At 39.9% G+C, this 11,693-nt stretch overlaps 1 non-coding gene and 1 pseudogene across 1 annotated transcript; both read right to left on the bottom strand.

Annotated features, from left to right (window-relative positions):
- TRNAK-UUU lies at window positions 36-107 on the bottom strand. Its single transcript has one exon. It is a non-coding gene; the product is annotated as a tRNA-Lys (tRNA).
- LOC104753459 lies at window positions 8,522-10,232 on the bottom strand (annotated as a pseudogene).

The following is an 11,693-nucleotide window of genomic DNA, read 5'->3' as shown; positions in this document are numbered from 1 at the left end:
ATCAAACCGTTTGGAAAAAACGAGAAAACAAAGAGCGCCGTCTGTGGGGATCGAACCCACGGCCACGTGGTTAAAAGCCACGCGCTCTACCACTGAGCTAAGACGGCTTTGATGACCTTTCTATAAGTAGTGAACAAGTTACACTAAAATGATTTTCAATTTGGAAAAAAATGATTTTCAACTACTTCAACTATACACCAACACATATGACCACACATACAAACAATATAAATATTTTGTTAACTACGTGAACTATTGTCATTATATAAAGACATCTATAAACAAACATAGGTTATGTGTACAACACCATAAACATTTAACTCTGATGTTTAGTTGACTAGAATCTAGTGTTTAGTTGACTAGAATCTGGTGTTGACCAGTATTGAGAACGTTGGCCAATATTAACCGGCATTGACCAGTGTTGACCAGTGTTGACCGGCGTTGATCAGAAAAAAATATTCAAAAAAAATATTCAAAACTCTAACAAATATATATCTTTTCCTTTTAAAAATAATTTTTTAATTTTGTATATTTCAAAAGTGGGGGTTTTAAATATATATATATATATATATATATATATATATTTTTTACTTATTTATAAGATTATGTCATTTGAAATATATCCAAGACATTCCAACTATTTCTTTGTTTTTAATAAGAAAAAGAAAGGAAGAAAATAATGAAAATTCTATTTATTTACATGAAAGTCATATATCTAAAAGATAATTGAAAAACAAAAGTTGATTTTGGAAAATCAAAGAAATAGTTGGCATTGCCTTGGATATATTTCAAATGACATAATCTTATAAATAAGTAAAAAGAAAAAAAATATATTTAAAACCCCCACCTTTGAAAATACAAAATAAAAAAGAGAATTTGTTAGAAATACCACTTTTAGGATATCCTTTTTCAAAAAGACCCCTTTGTTTGAATATTTTCATTTTATCATCTTTTACACAATTACAATATGTTAAATTAATTAAAAAAATTTTTTTTAGGTTTGGGTTCTCTATTTTACATTTAGGATATAGTTTTGAGGGGTTAGGGTTTAGTATTTGAAGTTTAGGATTTAGAATTTAGTTGTTTTATACTTATTTTTAAAAAATGACATAAGAAAAGAGGTATTTATGAAAATCCCTCGATAAAAAATGATTTTTAAAAGGAAAAGGTATATATTTGTTATAGTTTTATACAAAAAATCTATTACACATAAAATTTTGGTGGTATAGTTTTATTATATTATTTTTGGTATATTTTCTGTATTAACAAAATTATTTATTAGATATACCACAAATTTTGTCTGTCATATAGTTTTAATTTTTTTTTGGTATATAATTTTCTTGTACTTTTTGTTATTATATTTTGTTTTTGTAAATTATACAAATCATTTATCTTTTTTATTTATTTATCAAAAATACATAAAAACAAAAAAAATTATTATTTTTAAGAAAAAGAAAAATATATATATTTTGAATATTTTTTCTGGTCAACGCTAGTTAACACTGGTCAACAGTAGTCAACGCCGGATTCTGGCCAACCAAACATCGGAGTTGAATGTTTATGTTGTTGTACACATAACTTATGTTTGTTTTTATGGATGTCCTTATGTAATGACAATAGTTCACATAGTTAACAAGACATTTATATAGTTTGTATGTGTGGTCATGTGTTGGTGTATACATCAAGTAGGTGGCAATCATTTTTCCTATCAATTTTCATTTAAATCCATGTCTATTTGTATATTTTTTTAGTACTTACGAGTTACGACTAATAGAAATTTATGTTTGTAAATATAAAATAATGATATTTTAAAAAGAGTAATTGACAAAAGGAAAAAAATAAATTTTTGTATTTGTTTTTTTTTGCTTATTTTCTTATGATGTACTAAGTTTACCTTATTTTTTTCTTATTGTTTGCTGATTTTTTTTTTGGTTGTAAATTGTTTCTAAAAACTGTAATTAACGGACCTGTTTTCATCATTTACAAAAATATAAAACATCATCTTACCACCAATATGCCGCTCATCAAATCAATATTATATTTTCGGAACATTTTAAAGTATATTACTATATTTTAAGATATCAAAATTTCAAAAAAATTTATACATTTGAGTCAAACATATATATGATATCTCCTAAACTTATGATATCATCTTTTTCGTCTACTAAAATAAAAATTAGAAAAATTCACCTTCTTATAGTATTTTCAAGGATTCCTATTTTCAGTCTTCTCACAGTTACCTAAAAGATCAAAGAATTCTGAGTATGAGATCAACGAATCTGTATGATACTTATACTCAAGCAGAAATATCTCCACATTTTCCATATACAAATTGTTTTGTGCATGCTTGAATATCAACTGCGCATCCTCATATGCTTGTAAACGGGTAACCCTATGCATTTAAAGAATAAAATTTCATCATACGCATACATTTTTGTAAAGTTTTGTAGATACAACAAACAACAAACTTACTTGCAATATTTATGTCCATCTTTATTGCCTAAAAACTCCATTGAGAGGGAGTGATCCCAACGAGACCAATCATTCAAGACAAATGTAAAAGTAGACTTTGTGATCAGAATTACCATATTACAAATTTGCATAAACGTGTATGTTTCTTGGTTTCCGGGGTTATGTGAAACGGAATAATTTTGAATCAAATGAGAATATAATATCTTCCTAGAATTTTGTGTTAGATATTCAAAGTGCACTAGACTGTCATACAAATCTGGGTGAGTAATACTGTATATATCTGGGTGATAAATTCTTATAAAAATAGTTTTGGGGTCAAAATGGAATAATTTATGGTTGTTCTGATCTTGTACAACTAATAATACTTTAATGTTAGTAAGAAAGTAAAAACAAAAATTGTTGATATTTTTTCAAAATAGTAATTTACGAATAAGAAAACACAAAACAAATGATAATAATAATGTCTACTCATTTTATTTGTTTGTTATTTTTGCTCATTTTCTTATGATGTACAGTATTCATATTTCTGAAGTTTTGGTTAGTTTTTTCTTATTGTTTTTTTTTGTGTGAATTGTTTATAAATTCTGTAATTAATTACCCTGTTTTCTTGTTGTACAAGTTTAAAACATCTTTAGCACCCACATGCTGCTGCTAATCAAATCCGTCTTTTTTTTTTGTCGGCTGCTAATCAAATCCGTCTAAATATTATTTTTGGAACATTTTAAATAATATGTTATATTTTAAGATCACACAAATTCACGTCACACAAATTCACAGCTAAAATATATATATATACAATTGAGTCAAGATATATCCTAAACTTATGATATACAATACAGTTTTTGTTTTGTAGTGTTAGGCTTACGTATTACGTTGTATTTAAAATAGAGGATGTACAGTTAAATTGTCAATATCATTCCCGGATGCTTAAACGCTTTTTACACTTCTCAAGCTTGAGCCATGAAGAATTACGTCTTATTGATTATTATTGAACCGGAGAAACCAGCTAAAGTGGTTGCAAATGGACAAGACCTCAACTAGTGACATGAGTTCATAAAGCAACAAGTCCACTTTGTTTCACCTGCGATCAGAATTCAACAAATCCAAAATTTTACAACAAAACTGCATCTATATAACAATTGGCTAATGCCAATGTATCAATTGACACAAAACCATAGGTCCATAGCAATATGTTATTTCGTTTCAATGACAATGTGACATATGTAAAGGAACAGACAAGGCAACAACCATAACTCCTTCCGATACTGTATCTCTATACATGGAACTCTCAATATACCGTATCTCTGTATATGGAACCTTCTGTAATTACTTAACCTAGTAGCTTCTCTATCCCTTGTATAAATATGTATGTATGCTCCTAGTATTATTCAAGTCAATAAGATACATTCTCTACATAGTATCAGAGCCATCTACGATACCCTAATTTTTTTTTCCAGCCGCCTTCTTCTCTGTTTTTCTTTTCTCCTTCTCTCTTCCCTTGTTTCCTTTCTCCTTCTCAATGGCTGAGCAAACTGAGGCTATTCCTCTCACCACAAACACCGTCCTTCATGTGAACATGTCAAGTGTCACAAAACTCACCTCTAACAACTACTTGATGTGGAGCATTCAGGTCCATGCACTCCTTGATGGCTATGATCTTGCTGGCCATACTGATGGATCTCGACCACAACCAAGCCCGACGGTCATCAACAATGGCGTTACTACAGCCAATCCTGATCATGCGGCATGGAGGCGACAGGACAAACTGATATACAGTGGTCTTCTCGGCACTGTCACCTTCACTATCCAACCCCTGCTCTCCAAAGCTCAAACCGCAGCCGAAATCTGGCGCACCCTTGCAGATACCTTTGATAAGCCAAGCCGCAGTCATGTTCAACAAATCAAGACACAGATCAAGCACTGGTCCAAAGGTACCAAGACTATTGATGAGTATGTCCAAGGCCTCACCACTAGGTTTGACCAACTAGCCTTACTTGGCAAACTACTTGACCACGATGATCAGATCGAGCACGTCCTTGGAGGTCTGCCTGAAGAGTACAAGAATGTCATCGATCAAATTGAAGGCCGTGACACCTCACCAACCCTCACGGCTCTTCACGAGAAGCTTCGGAGCAAACAAGCAAAGCTTATGGCTATCTCTGGTTCACCAGTAGAACTTCCTGCTTCTGCAAACTTTGCCAACAACCGCTAACGTTTCTCAGGCAAGCAACACCAACGTCACGGTCAGCAATGGTCCAACAACCAGAACTCGCAGTACCAACGTGGCAACCGCAACGACAATTGCAACAACAAGGGCTACCAAGGAAGATGTCAAATATGCGGGATACATGGCCACAACGCCAAACGGTGTCCTCAATTTCCTGCCTCCCAGCAAGCATTGCTTCCCAACCCGATGCATCAACAATACCGTCTTTGGCAACCGTCCGCAAACCTTGCGCTTGGCTATCCGCACCCAGCTGATCCATGGGTTCTTGACAGTGGTGCTACACACCACATGACCAGCGATCTTCAAAACTTTGCTCTCCACAAACCCTACAATGGGGAAAACTCAGTTGTTATTGGTGATGGTTCTGCTCTTAAGATCACTCACACTGGTTCAGTTCCTTTACCCTATCCCTCTGGTCAACTGCGCTTAAATAATGTTCTTTGTGTTCCACATCTACGTAAGAACCTTATCTCAGTCTATCGTCTCTGTAATAATAATCAACTGATAGTTGAATTTTCTCCTACCTCCTTTCAGGTGAAGGATCTGAAAACGCGGGCCCCTCTACTCCAAGGCAGGACTAACGGCGAGCTTTACGAGTGGCCAGTCGCTTCCACACCTTATGCGTCCTTCTTCACAACCCTCTCCACCAAACCATCCTTAGCCGACTGGCACTACCGTCTAGGCCACCCCTCTTTTTCCATCCTTAATAAAGTTGTTTCTCGTTTTTCATTACCATCTTCACAATCTACTGCATCACAAACCTTGTGTACTGATTGTGCAATCAATAAAACTCATAAACTTCCATTTCTCCAATCCACCATTGTTTCCACTCATCCCCTTGAATACATTTTTACTGATGTCTGGAAATCACCAATCCTCTCCAATGAAGGCTATAAATACTATCTCGTCCTCATTGACCATTTTACAAGATACACCTGGTTATATCCTCTTAAAACCAAGTCACAAGTTCGTGATGTCTTCATTACCTTCAAAACCCTCGTCGAGAACAAGTTCAAAGCACGAATTGGGACTCTCTACTCCGACAATGGGGGAGAGTTTGTTGCTCTCAAATCGTTCTTAGCCTCTACAGGAATCTCTCACTACACCTCTCCGCCACATACGCCCAAACACAACAGCATCTCCGAACGCAAACATCGATATGTTGTAGAAACTGGACTCACCCTCCTCACACATGCTGGAATGCCCAAATCCTTCTGGCCTTACGCTTTTGCAACCGCCACATACCTCATCAATCGAATGCCAACACCACTCCTTGGAATGCAGTCTCCGTTTGAGAAACTATTTGGTACAACCCCGCACTACGATAAGCTCCGCATCTTTGGCTGCCTCTGTTTTCCATGGCTTCGACCCTACACCACCAACAAACTCGAGAACCGCTCTATGCCCTGTGTCTTTATCGGCTACTCCTTGACCCAAAGTGCCTACTATTGCCTCCAACCAACAACAAGTCGTGTCTATGTGTCTATACATGTTCGATTTGATGAAAAAGTATTCCCCTATCATATCCTCACTCAACCTCGTCCCACACCACCAACCTCCGCATCCGACGAACCAATTCTCCACCCTAACCAACTTCCGGTTCGACTACCGCTCGTAACGCCGCCACCTGCAGGAGAACCGGGACCCTCGTCTTTAGGGACTCACCTAAACCCTTCGCCGTCACCGCCAGGTATGTCTCCGCCATCCTCTGTTTCATCTCGTGATGACAATCAAACTGATACAGATGCGTTGAGCTCTCCACGATCCACCTCTTGTCCGTCATCTAATGGGCCTACCATATCCAGCTCGGCCCAATCTGAAAATTCAGGCCCGTTAACAACATCGAGTGCAAATTCACATCACACGCCTGCAACCACCTCCTCGTCGTCTTCCTCATCGCAACAACAACCCGCAGCACCTGTTGCACCTACTCCACCTGCTCAACCAACCAACACCCATCAGATGGTCACTCGAAGGAAGAACCAAATCCGCAAACCGAATCCAAAATACAATCTCAATGTCATCACCACCTCGTCCTTCCCTCAAGAACCAATGACAGTCACACAAGCACTCAAAGATAAGCGGTGGCGAGGAGCTCTCTCAACAGAAATTGATGCCTTTGCACAACATCGGACCTTCGACCTTGTCCCTCGACCGCCAAAGAAGAACGTTGTTGGCTGCAAGTGGATTTTCAAAAATAAATTCAACTCCAACGGTTCACACTAGCGCTGTAAAGCCCGTCTAGTCGCTAAGGGTTACAATCAGCAATTAGGCCAAGACTACACTGCCACCTTTAGTCCGGTCATCAAAACCACGACCATTCATCTAGTTCTTGATGTGGCTATCTCCAAAGGGTGGCCGATCCAACAACTCGATGTGAATAATGCATTTCTACAAGGCACCTTGACCGAAGAAGTGTACATGGAACAACACCCAGGTTTTGTCGACATAGACAAACCTGACCACGTATGTCGCTTACACAAGGTAGTTTACGGCCTCAAACAAGCTCCAAGAGCCTGGTACACAGAACTCAAGGCGTACCTCCTAACACTCGGATTTCGTAACTCCTTGGCTGACACTTCACTTTTCACACTACGCTGTGGTTCTGACATATCTATCTACTCATCTACGTTGATGATATCCTCATAACTGGTAGCAACAAAGGCCTCATCTGTCACATCCTTGCACTACTTAAAGAGAGATTTTCCGTTAAAGATGCAGAAGACTTGAACTATTTTCTCGGCATTGAGGCACATCGAACTTCAAGAGGGTTACACTTGTCCCAGCGGAAATATATACTCGACCTACTCAACAATCACGACATGATGGCGTGTAAACCAGTCTGCTCGCCGATGGCCTCATCGCCAAAGCTCAGCATTCACTCTGGTACATCTCTCTCAGATCCTCGTCCATATAGAAGACTGGTTGGTAGTCTTCAATATCTTGCGTTCACTAGACCAGACATTGCGTATGCAGTAAACCGTTTGTCTCAATTTATGCACCGCCTGACCAACGATCATTGGCAAGCGGCCAAACGTGTTCTCCGCTACCTTGCAGGAACCACCACACACAGAATCTTCTTCTCGGCTTCCAACTGTCTCTCCCTCCACGCGTATTCAGATGCAGATGGGGTTGGGGACAAGGATGACTACGTTTCCACCAATGCGTATATCGTCTACCTTGGCAACCACCCCATCTCCTAGTATACTAAGAAACAAACCGGAGTCGCCCGGTCTTCAACAGAGGCTGAATACAGAGCTGTTGCAAACACCGCTGCGGAGATACGCTGGATATGTACGCTTCTGACAGAACTTGGGGTAAGTCTACCTGTGAAGCCAGTTGTCTACTGTGATAATATTGGAGCGACATTCCTCTGTGCCAACCCAGTCTTCCATTCAAGAATGAAACACATTGCCATTGACTACCACTTCATCTGCGGTCACATACAACAAGGCCTTCTCCGTGTTGCTCACGTCAACACTAAGGATCAGTTAGCCGATGCCTTAACAAAACCACTCCCGCACATTCAGTTCACCCATCTACGCAACAAGATTGGAGTGATTCAACCCTCTCCATCTTGAGGGGGCGTGTAAAGGAACAGACAAGGCAACAACCATAACTCCTTCTGATACTGTATCTCTATACATGGAACTCTCAATATACCGTATCTCTGTATATGGAACTTTCTGTAATTACTTAACCTAGTAGCTTCTCTATCCCTTGTATAAATATGTATGTATGCTCCTAGTATTATTCAAGTCAATAAGATACATTCTCTACAACATACACAAACACAAAGTTCAAATGAGATTCATTCACTACTTAAAAAGGGCTGAGATAAGTCTCGTGAACAAGTTGCGCGGTTAAGAGATCTACAGTACCTGAACCAACAGACTGAAAAACCATTATTTCTGTTGAACTCTTTCTCCCTTCTTTGTCACCTTTGATCAACTCCACCAAATACCCACAAATGTCTTCTTTCTTAATCACTCCTCTCTCAAACGCTCCCACGAGCTCTCCCACTTCTACCATCGCAGTGTTGTTATCACAAACACACTCCCTCTCTGGATCACATTGTCGTCACATTCCCTCATTTCATGGCTAAACGATCTAACAAGGTCAAGATGAGCTCCGTGTTTCAAGAACTTACCTTTGACCAATGGAACAGTTGAGTTTTTTGAACAGCTTATAATATCTCCCAGAGGAATGATTTCATCTAACGAACCATGGCTCTCGAATGAGATCTCCTTGAGTTGAGCATCCATAGAGAGAGTTTCAGCTAAATCCTTAGCCTTTTGGTAAGTTCTGTTCCATATGATCACTCTTGGTTTCACAGCTAGATGGGATTTGATCAGGTGTGGTGCGAGAGCACCGGAACCAACCATGATCAGCACCTGACTATCGTCTCTAGCTAAGATTTTGGAGCCTAACCCCAAAACAGAGGAAGTACGGTAAAGGGTTAAAACAGTACCGTCCATTGAAGCTAGGGTTTGGCCTGTAGTGGAGCTGAAGAGTGTGTAGGATCCATGAATACCAGGTAAGTTCTGCGAGGAGTTATGAGGGAAATAGGTCACGAGCTTGACCCCCATGTAAGGGAGAGATGCTGAAGATGACCAAGAAGGCATGCAGAGGAGTGAGGAAGGGGGTGAAACGGTGTAGTTTTGTCGGATAGGGCTTGTGATTGTTGAAGAATGTTTGGGAAGATTGGTCTGCGAAGTGATTGATCAAGGCTTCATGTGAGAGGATTTATGGAAAAGACTCGGCTGGTATGAAAACTGGTAATGCAACCACTGAATTTTGAGAGATCTGTTGATTTCAGGCAGGACACGATAATTGTTTTAAGGAGAGGCAAAGGAAGAAGAAGACAAACCCATATTGGTTTAACAAATTAGGTCTTGATGACATTTTCCTAGATCGAATTGTTACAAGAACTAGGAAAAGAGGATAACATGAATTCCACTAGAATTAGGAGTCTACCATAAATTACAACCGAATACAGTTCATCAAAAGTGATGTGACCCGGGGACGCCTCGCGGACAGATAGGATCGATCGCCTTCGGTCAAGTCGGACGAGAGTCGACTTTTCTCGATCAAGCTTCTGGGGATCGACTCTAGGGGACAAAAGAACGGGGGAAACGAGAAAGGAGGAGAAACCAACGAGTGGTTTGAGAAATCCTCGAGTTTGGCTCCGTTTTGGTCGAAGGGCTCCGAGAGGCTTCGATCGGCTACGAGAGGCTTTGGTCGGTTGCGATGCGGAATGATGGTGAACACGAGCGGTTGCGATGCGGAACGATGGTGAACACGAGCGGTTGCGAGGGAACACCGTTGGACACGAGCGGTTGCAAGAGAACAACGTTGGACACGACGCGGTTGCGAGGGAATTGATGATGGTTGGGAAGGTGGATCGAGGGGAATCGACCGATGAGAGACTCGACTCGGCAAACTCCGGTAAAGATGGTTGGATGGGAGGACGTCTCGGTAGGAAACTCGAACCGGACGATTCTCGAGGAAATGGTCGAATGGGACGCAGCATACGGATGGACGACGGACGCGACGGATAGATGGGTGGGATGATGTGACGACACACGAGAGATGGCTCAGCTCGTGATACGGTCGAACTAGGAGAGTACGAACCCGGTTCGTGAATCTCCTAGAGTTTCTCAAGAGCCAAGTCCCGGACTTGGGCTAAGGAGAGAGGAGACAAGAAACGAAGATTCTCTCTTTGGAAATTTAATTCAATCTTCAAGTCTGCCTTTTACAATGAGGGTTTAGGCCTTTATATAGGAAGGCTTACATAAGGAGACTCTTAACCCTAGAAAACGTGGCCATGATCTAAACCACACACATGGCCAAACAGCAAAAGCAAAAGTAAATCAAAGCAAAGACCAATCTAACGGTCATAGAAGGTTCAAGAAGAAATTCAAAAGAAAGGAAGGGAAGGAGATAGGGTGGCCACGTCATTGGTGAAACGTGGGTGATAGGATCTTCACTTCCTTGGCTCCTATGCATGTCAATGAATGTTTCCAAGTCATGAGCCAAGTGGGAACAAAGTGGAGATGCACTAGAGTTCACTGCCTCATTAAAACCTCTTCGGTAAACCCAATGGGACAAACCCGAAGTAGGAAAAAGAGTACAGCTCCTTCTAATGGCTTAGGGGTGTCTTCACACTAGCGTGATGGTGAAGACACGCGAATCAAGCTTCCCAAAGCTGGTCGCAACTCAAGGCTCTTCAATGGTGATGCTAGCCAAGAGCCATTGGTGTGAAGGTTGGAGCTTGGCTTGAACTGTCCAATAGATGACCTTGTCTTGCTCCTCCTTGATGATCCTTGGGGACTAAATGATGCCTCGTTGGTGCTCTGGGTCAGATACTTGTCGCCTACGCTAGTTCCTGGTCGCTAGTGTTGATTGTCTGAGTGTCCGAGAGGCGTCCGAGTGGTGACCGAGTAGTGTCCGAGAGATACGAGTGTTTTGGCCAAGGGACCGATCCCGTGATCACATCAAAAAGTATCAAATCTCATGCACGAGATTACCATAATATGATCAGTAAAAGACTGAACCAACAATATCATCAAACATTAATTTGCAAAATATGTTTCGTTTCTACTTAAGTAACCAATACTGAATCTCAGTCGTCTTCTGGAAGAGGGTTCCCCGCATCTTGTGGGATATTTGGGGATTCATCAGAAAAGTCATAGATGGATAGCTGAGAGTAGCTGCACTACAACAAATATGAGTATTGATAGCAGATTATAATAGCACAATTTCTGTAACTGCTATTAAAAGCGAAATGAGAGTTTGTCAAATAGACTTATAGCATTGCACTAATGCTATGCCTAAAAATTAATAAGCGGGAACTAAAAACACCTGATTCTGCCTTAATTTTATGAACAAGCGCCAACACTTAGAAAATAAAATTACATTTTGGCGGTCTATGAACAAAACCATTACATTTCATAGCACAAGGAAAAAAAAAAACACAAAATAAAGAAGGCAA

The sequence above is a fragment of the Camelina sativa genome, chromosome 2 (assembly GCF_000633955.1).
Source record: "Camelina sativa cultivar DH55 chromosome 2, Cs, whole genome shotgun sequence".
Taxonomy (NCBI): Eukaryota; Viridiplantae; Streptophyta; class Magnoliopsida; order Brassicales; family Brassicaceae; genus Camelina; species Camelina sativa.
This window is presented reverse-complemented; position numbering and strand designations above follow the sequence as displayed.